Genomic DNA, 9,215 nt, shown 5'->3' on the forward strand with positions numbered 1-9,215 from the left:
TGCTAGCTCAGCCACGGCAGTTATATCAGTGGCTAATGGCTCACTGATTACAGCTGATGGCCAACTAGTCACAGCTGATGGCCAACTAGTCACAGCTGATGGCCACCTACTATCCGAGCCAGCACCTTTCCACGTGAGGTCGAGAGCCTGGAAACCGCTCTCCTGGCTCTGTCCCCACAAGCTATCTTTGTCTGCTTAGGCTGGTATCACAAAAATGCCATAGACTGAGTGGCTTACATAATGTATGTGTGTGTGTGTGTGTGTGTGTGTGTGTGTGTGTGTGTGTTTAATTCTGGACTCTGGGAAGTCCAAGGTCAAGGCACTAGCAGATTTGGTATCTGGGGGGAACCCTGGTTCTTAGACGGCTGTCTTCCTCTCTGTGTCCTCACGTGGAGCTCTCTGGGGTCCCTTTTATAAGGACACTGATCCCATTCATGAGGCTCCACCCTCATGACCTAATCGCCTCCCAAAGGCCCCACCTCCTAATACCATCACATCGGGGGTTACAATTTCAATATGTGGATTTTAGGGAGCCACACAATTCAGTCCATAGAAGTAGCACTTATCAAAGTTGTCACTTAAAGTTTCTGTCTCATGTTTGATTAGAACACTGCTTCTCAAACTGGAATGTGCACACGCATCGCCTAGAGGTCATGTTAAAGCTCAGATTTTCATTCAGCAGGTCTGGGGCGGGGCCTGAGACTCTGCATTTCTCTCAAGTTCCCATGTGAAGCTGATGTCGCTCAGCCATGGGCCACCCCCTGAGGCAATGGCACCAACCTTTCTCCATCAGGGTTCCATGAGAGAAGACAGTCTGAGAGAAATGAGTCGGGCTACTATGTTCTTAGTTCTCCTGGGGATGGAGCGTAACTAGAACCGTTAACCAGAAGTTAATTCATTACACACCTTAGAGGCCTTAGCCCAGGGTTTCTCAACCTCCATACTGCTGACATTTGGAGCCAGGTAATTCTTTATGGGGGGCGCTGTCCTATGCATCTTGGGATATTTGGCAGCATCTCTGGCTTCCACTAAGTAAATGCCAGTAGCACCATCCCCCCCAAAGTTGTGACAACCCCAAAGGTCTCCAGACTTTGCTCAACATTCCCTGGGAGGCAACAGCCCCCCAAGGAGAACTACCACGTTAGGACATTAGGGAGTCATTCTCTGTCATACCTGGTGAAGGTGGGTAGGAGGTCAAAGAAAGTGCTTTGTTCCTGGGTATACCCCCATCTGACACAATGCTCTGTATATGGCAGACACTCAATATGTATTTCAATAAATAAATAAATGAAAATGAATGAACGAAAATGAACTCCAAAATCCTGCTGGCCTGGTGGGTGAATAGAACGGCCTTCACACAGCCTCCAACCTTCTCCAAGGCCCCACTCCCCCCCCTCAAAAAACAGTAAAACTTGTGGGCCAGTTGTCATCCAAGGCACAATTTTTCTAAATGTAGCATTTTCCAAAGCAAATATCCTTTTGGAAAAAAAGAAATGTGAAGAAAGATTCTCGCTTGAGATCTTTTTTTAAATGTCTCCAATGACTAAAATCCTCTTACAGTAAGTACCCAGAGCACTGCATTTGCTTAAAGAAAATAAAAAACTGCCGTTTTTAGTCTCAAGTGTAGAAAGTACTTGAAAATCATATACTTTTTTTTTTTTTTTGCATCTGACTGGGCAAATTATAAAATGGTAGAATTAATTTTGGTTCTAGATTGTTTCTAAAACTCCACCTCAGACTGAGGCCTCATGAATAAAGTAGCATAAGGGACTTATTAAAAAAAAACACCAAAAACCCTGTAGTAATAATAACACATGGAATTCGAGGAATAACTCTAGTTGTAGGGTTTGTGGGAGAGGGGAATTTTAGAGGAAAATTGCAAATAAAAATAAATCTGTACCTTGCTTAAACGCTATGAACTTGGATTCTGTTAAGAAAGAAGGTGGCTCCCGGCTCCTCCCACTTGACAGACAGCCTTGTCTTCCAGGGCAGCGCCAGCTGCAACCCTGAGACATGATGGTGAAGGTCAGAGTAAATGGATTTGGCCGTATTGGGCGCTTGGTTACCAGGTCACTAACTCTGGCAAAATGGATATTGTTGCTATCAATGATTCCTTCATTGACTTCAAATACATGGTCTCCATGTTCAGCATGATTCCACGCATGGCAAGTTCAGAGGCACAGTCAAGGCTGAGAATGGGAAGCTTGTCATCCATGGAAAGCCCATTAGCATCTTCCAGGAGCGAGATCCTGCCAACATCAAATGGGGTGATGCTGGTGTTGAGTATGGTGTGGAGCCCACTGGTGTCTTCACTACCTTGGAGAAGGCAGGGGCCCACTTGAAAGGTGGAGTCAAGAGGGTCATCATCTCTGCCCCTTCTGCGGATGCCCCATGTTTGTGATGGGTGTGAACCGTAGGACGTAAGACAAGTCTCTCAAGATTGTCAGCAATGCCTCCTGCACCACCAACTGCTTGACCCTCTGGCCAAGGTCATTCATGACAACTTTGGCATTATGGAGGGACTCATGACCAGTCCATGCTATCACTGCCACCCAGAAGACCGTGGATGGCCCCTCTGGGAAGCTGTGGTGTGATGACTGAGGGGCTTCCCAGAAGATCATCTCTGCTTGTACTGGCACTGCCAAGGCTGTGGAAAAGGTCATCCCTGAGCTGAATGGGAAGCTCACTGGCATGGCCTTCCGCATCCCTATCCCCAAAGTGTCAGTTGTGGAGCTGACCTAATGCCTGGAGAAAGCTGCCAAATGTGATGACATCAAGAAAGTGGTGAAGCAGGCATCAGAGGGTTCCCTCAAGGGCATCCTGGGCTATACTGAAGACCAGGTTGTTTCCTGTGACTTTAACAGTGATGCCAAGTCTTCCACCATCGATGCTGGGGATCGCATTGCCCTCAATGACCACTTTGTCAATCTCATTTCCTGGTATGACAATGAATTTGGCTCCAGCAACAGGGTGGTGGAACTCATGGTTCACATGGCCTCCAAGGAGTAAGATCCACCTGGATCACCAGCCCCAGCGAGAGGAAGAAAGGTCCTCAGCTACTGGTTAGTTCTTGCCCCAGATTGAGTCCTCAACACACTGAGAATGTCCTGACCTCCAGTTTCCATCCCAGACCCCCTGAAGCAGGGGAGGGGCTTAGGGAGCCCTGCCTTGTCATGCATCATCAATAAAGTTAACTGTACCCGGCTAAAAAGGATAGAAAAAAGGTGAATTCATTCAATTTGATTGTTTCCGCACACTCAGGGACTCAGAGACAAGTTATCAAACCAAATTGCTGTGTAGAAAGCAAAACTTTCTCCCTCTTCTCTTACAAATCTTTGGGCAAATGGGATTTGGAGCACTGAAGAGGTTTCTGGAAAAGAATAAAGTAGGGGTGACATTCCAATGCTTTCCTAAGTGTATCCCTCTTTACCTAGTAGAGGCAAGAAATCTTTTGTATCTTTCATGTCTACTCTGCAATCGATTGGTAGTGGCTGTATGCATGGTTTTTGGAAAAAAGTGCTATGATCGATTGGTAATGTCTGCCACAGGCAGAGGTATGAGAGTGGTGGAAAAGCTAGCTGTGCGTTTGCCATTCCTAGATCCTGGTATGGTTTTGTCCTCTAACATTGGTGTCCCAGGCAAAAAGAGAACATCAAATGGAAGGTGCTACACATAACATCATGCATATCTCGCTCAATTTCACAGATATACCAAGTCAGCATTTCAATTCAAGAAATCTCCCAAGGCAGACATGACACTGTTGTGGGATATTTCCCTTCCTTCTCTGGACATAGTGGAATAGGATACCATAGGTGTGACTCCCATTCATGGTCATTATGGCCAGAACATGCCATTTACCCCCATTCAGTTACCCGACATTTGACTGTGTCAAAGTGACTCCATATGCTACCAAAACAACACACCCTCCTTCCTTGGAATAAAAATGTCTTTTCATAAGACTTATTAAGTCTGAATATTAATCATAGTCATCATTTTTCAGTCTACTTGCTGTCCACAATATTTAAATGAAGAGAAAAAATAGAAAATGACAAGTTTAGGATCTTTAAGATACAGATGAATAAGTAATGATGGGGAAGAAAGCAACAGTAACCCCCCCCCCCAAAAAAAAAAGCATCTTTAAGTGAAAAAAATCCACAAATAGACTCTTAACTTTCAACATTAGTCTTTATTTCAAAAACAAGGGGAGGGATGAATAAAGAGATGAATTCACATTTGAATAGAGTCCAAATGACTTAAGAATTTGGATTCTCATATTTCATATGGACAAGGAATGATATTAGAGTTATGTGATACGTTAAGGCTTGAAATGAAATGGAAATATTTCTTTAATTTAAAAGCAATTCTCTTGCCTTTGTGGTCCTCGAGAGTTTCCTAGGTTATGAGTGAAAACCATCCTCCTCCTCCTTTGCTTTGGGTTCATGGGCTCCTATTTCAGATCCAGCTTGTTTAGGGGGAAAATGGAGTTTATGTTTTTGAAAGCTCTTTTTTTAAAAAAATCATGTGGCTGCAAGGGGAGGCTTTCTATGTAGAGTTCAGAGGTCAGTCATTTTGAATCCAAATGAGAAAGTCTTGGTAATGCAATATAGCAGAATCACAACTGAATTTTGTGCTGGTTTCAGAACCTCCCCCTCATGGAAGATACTGCCATGAGACCCATCACTGATTAGTGGGGCAAAACAGGAAGTGCCAGCTTGGAAAGACAGGAAACAGGTGGCTGAGTTCTTCTCCACTGCATCTCAAAAATAGAGTGTACGTAGTGGGCCCCATCAAGCAAACTTTAACTTTAAATGCAGCAAACATTTATTATTAAGCACCTACTATGTGCCAGGTACTGCACTAAGAGCTGTCATGTATTTTATCTCATTAAACTCCCAGGACAAGGAGAAACATCCTCGTGGATTCCACCCATATCTCCTAAGTGTGGATTTGATAGTTAGCTTGGAGCAGGGTTTCTCAACCTCAGCACTATTGGCATTTTAGGCTGGATAATTCTTTGTTGCTGGGAACTGTCTTGTGCATTGTAGGATGTTTAGCAGCATCCCTGGCTTCTACCCACTAAAAGCCAAGAGTATACCCCACCCTAGTTAAGCCAAGAGTATACCCCACCCTAGTTATGACAACCAACAATGTCTCTAGACATTGCCAAATGTCCCCGAAGAGCAAAATTGCCCGCAGCTGAGACTCTCTTCCTTAGAGACGGAATAGTTTGGATGCCCAGGCAGCTGTAGGTAAACATTCCTTTTATTCCCTCCTATGGTCTAACTCAGTGGTTCTCAAACCTGAGTGGTCCATGCACAATCCCATATATACTCTACTTTGTGGGCAGGAATTTTCAAGGGTAGTTTGACTCCGTCCATTTTGGCCTTACATGCTCACATGAGAACTTAACCTCTCTCTTAAATTTAACTCCACAGGCCCCCTGAAGAACCCCGCTGTGGTCACAGAGGTCTTTTCAGCACAGAATCTCTCTCATGCCCAGGCTTTTTCCATGAAGCCAATTGGTATTAACCGCCATTTTTGAACACTTCCCACAGCATTGGGACATCTCACTGCATCCCAATGTGACACCGTGAGGTAGGTACTAGCATTGCCCCGTTTCACTGAGGCACTGAGGCTCACACAGGGTAAATAAGTCGCCACAAATCACACAGCTAGTAAATGGTGGAACCCACAGGATGCCAAGCTGTATGGCTTTTCAACAGAAAATATGCGCAGGGGACCTTCCATAACTATTAGCGACTGTTTACTAGTGGGAAACAAATCTGTCCAATTTGATCATGAGCAGTTACTCAAAATTATTTCCCTGAACCCAAATAAGGATTGATTGCATTGGCCAATCCTCCCCACCTCACGGCTAGCCAGGATACGGGTATTCAGGACGTATGTGCATATATACCCCAAATTGTGTTTCTCTCCCAAAACACAAAACGGAAGCTACCCAAACGTCATTAACTAACTGTCAAAACAAAACAGATCATTTCATTTGGAGCTACAGAAAGACTGGAGTGTTGGCAGGTACTAGAAAATAATCGCAATCACACTTGACACATCATAACATCATTCTACATTTGCTACAACATTTCCCCATGTGGGTGGGTGCTTCTCGCAGTTCGGGACTCACTTACTCATCATCACTAAACCCTACTACATTTGTGGAGCTTGTCATTAATACAGGAATGCACTTTTTAACCTAACACTCAGGCATGCTTTATTTACATTCTCTCGGTAACTGTGGGTGGTCTATATTTTTGATATCCTCTTTTTCATAGGAAGAGATTGAAGCTGAGAAACGTAAAGCGATTGGCCCAAGGTCACTCCTTGGTAAACTATGGACCCAGACTTTGAACTCAAGTCTCATGCTCTGAACCCCAAGAGCTCATGTTTTTTACTATAAGGGATTCCAAGGTAAAGATGAGTTGGGAACCCCGGGTGCCAGATTTGGCCTTGATGTCTAACATTGGTGAACTGTCTTACTATTAAGCAAATGAAATATAGAGAAATTGCATCCTGTAAGCCTTTAATATACATGGATTCAGACACGCATGCTTGTGGAAGGAGAAGAACAATGTAATATATATAGGTAGTTCTTGTGGCCAGCTATGAGATGTGTGCGTGTCCAGGGTGAGTTTGGGGTGGGATCTGGCCTTGGCTGACTCCTTGTTAGGCTCAGCGATCACCAGTCTTTTCTCATGTGTGGCCCTGGGCTGCCCCGAGTGGGAGTCCAGTGTTTATAGATGTTTTTAAAGTGTTTAAGGACTGTCATTTCTCATGCAATATGACCCCTAAATACAAGGAAGTTGATTCATCTGGTTCTCAACCAAAGAATAATGTGGGATAAACTGGCTGGGCAGAACTTATTGTATTGAGAGATGTCTATGGATGGCCAATGTGGCTGTTTCCTAAGGGATTTTTGAGGGATATATGTGACTATCACCAACCATACTGATTTTTTATCCTAAGACATACCTCAGAATTAGTGGGAAAACATCAAAAGGAGACCTTGTGCAAGAGATCCATGAAGACATAAAATAAGAAAGTCAACTTTGACTCTTTTTGTTTTTTGAGTGCTAGACATGGTTCTAAGAAATTCATATGTACTAGCTCATTAAATCATCATAACATGCCAATTTGATAACTTGCCCAGGGATATAGCTAGGAAGTGGCAGGATCAGGATTTGAACCCAGGTAGACTGGGTCCTCTACACTAAACCACATTCCTATCTCCCCAACCAGTGGTGATCCCCAGGAGACTTGGACTAGAGTTCCACATCTTTCCATCTCCCCCAGACCTGATCCTGTCCTGTAAACGCTAGGAATTCAACAAAGACTTGTTTTGATGTGAATCAACCTCTTAGATTATTGACAGTCCTTTAGAAATTTTTGACATGGGAAAAGGGACAACTACCCAGGAGTTCAAGATTTCAAGGCCATCGATAGCTTGGTAAACACACCAAAAGGCTGGAAACAAGGTGAAAAAAATGGCCTATAAATAGCCTCACCATATCTGTAGAGTAGGTTATACTGCATAACAGAGGCCATAGAAAGTTGTGTTTTCACTCTCTATAGAAAACACAGCTTCTTTGTAATGTTTCGTTTGTGTTACTGTTTGTTAGTGTGAGGGGATTGTAAATGAATAGTTAAATATTATGGTGAGAATTCTATTAATAGGGCCAGGGGTTGAATGCGGGCCCATGTGTGTCCTAACTCTGAAAAATGCTTTGCGAAACCCAATTGTACAGGCAAGGTAGCAGGAAAGGCTTAGCCTACTCAAGGCAACTGTTTTCAAGCCAGTTGACAACCACTTTGCCAGGGTTCCTTTAATGAGCTAATGACAAAAGGCTCTTAGATGTTCTCTGCAGCCAGTCGTAGGAGCGCTACTTAAAAACCACTGAAGGTCATAGCACCTGAAACACCATGAACACTATAGACTCTTAGAACTATTATGAAGTGATTGTCTCTGCCACTTCAGACTGATCTGTAGTAGTCAGGTCTTTTTCAGGTGCAAGCAACAGAAAACCAACTCAAATTTGCTTAAACAGAAAGGAACAGCTGCTCCATTGGGCATGGCTGAGTCCCTGTGCTTACAGAATGTCAACAGGAATCTGACTTTGTCCATTTTCTGGCTTGTCTTCCTTTGCATTCACTCTGTTCTCACGCAGGCTTTCCCTAAATGGCATCAAAGCTGTTCCTGGCAGTTTCAGCCTTACATTCTACCAGCTTAGCACTCCAGTGGAAAGAGAGCACCTATTTCTTAATAGTTGCAGCAAAAATCCCAGGGCTGAGATTCTTTGGCTTTGATTGACCCAGTTTGGGTCACATGCCCGTCCTTGAGCCAATCCCAGTGGTCAGAACGTGTTACTCTTATTAGTCAGGTCTGGGTCATGCCTACCTTTAAAACCAAGACATGGGCAGGTCTACTTGAACTATAAGGATCAAGAGGGAGGAGCATTTTCCCAGAGAACCATCTAGAGTCTGATGCCAGATAATGGAGGCGTGAATGGTCAAAACCAATGGATGTCCTTGGAACCTTCTCTCTAAATTATCTCCAACAGATAAGGTGTTACTAAGCAGAGGAACTTTATGTGGTTTACAAGCATAATTTAGATATTTGCTTAGCTATCTGAGGTTTAAAACATGGCCTGTATTGGCTACAACATTTTGGAAATATTTTCTGCAAACTGCACTCACCCACATGGTTTGAAGTTTTGGGGATTTCCTTCCTTCCTTCCTTCCTTCCTTCCTTCCTTCCTTCCTTCCTTCCTTCCTTCCTTCCTTCCTTCCTTCCCTCCCTCCCTCCCTCCCTCCCTCCCTCCCTCCCTCCCTCCCTCCCTCCCTCCCTCCCTCCCTCCCTCCTTCCTTCCTTCTTTCCAATTCTTGGAACAAATCCTTAGGAAAAAGAGGAACAGAAATGCCACAGAATGATTCAAAACAGATGACTGGAAGAGCAGCAGAGATGGCAAATTAGCACACAGTTGACATTCCTTCTGTCTTGATGACATTTCTTATGTTGAGTAATATTCTCAGGGTTCCTCTCTGCCTCTCCTTTTTTTATGTTAATGACTGTTCCTAATTACAAAAGCAGTACCTGCCCAATTCAGAAAGAACTGAATGCATCCTGAAAGCACCACACACACACACACACACACACACACACACACACACACACACACACCATGGCCCACAATTTTAATTAG

General features: G+C 43.9%; 1 pseudogene across 1 annotated transcript; it reads left to right on the plus strand.

The window, feature by feature from the left end:
* Window positions 1-2,016: 2,016 nt before the first annotated feature.
* On the plus strand, window positions 2,017-3,009 carry LOC308492523 (glyceraldehyde-3-phosphate dehydrogenase-like; annotated as a pseudogene). Its single transcript has one exon. The product of its transcript is annotated as a glyceraldehyde-3-phosphate dehydrogenase-like (transcript).
* Window positions 3,010-9,215: the final 6,206 nt, after the last annotated feature.

This window comes from Rhinolophus hipposideros (genome assembly GCF_964194185.1).
Source record: "Rhinolophus hipposideros genome assembly, chromosome: 24".
Lineage (NCBI taxonomy): Eukaryota > Metazoa > Chordata > Mammalia > Chiroptera > Rhinolophidae > Rhinolophus > Rhinolophus hipposideros.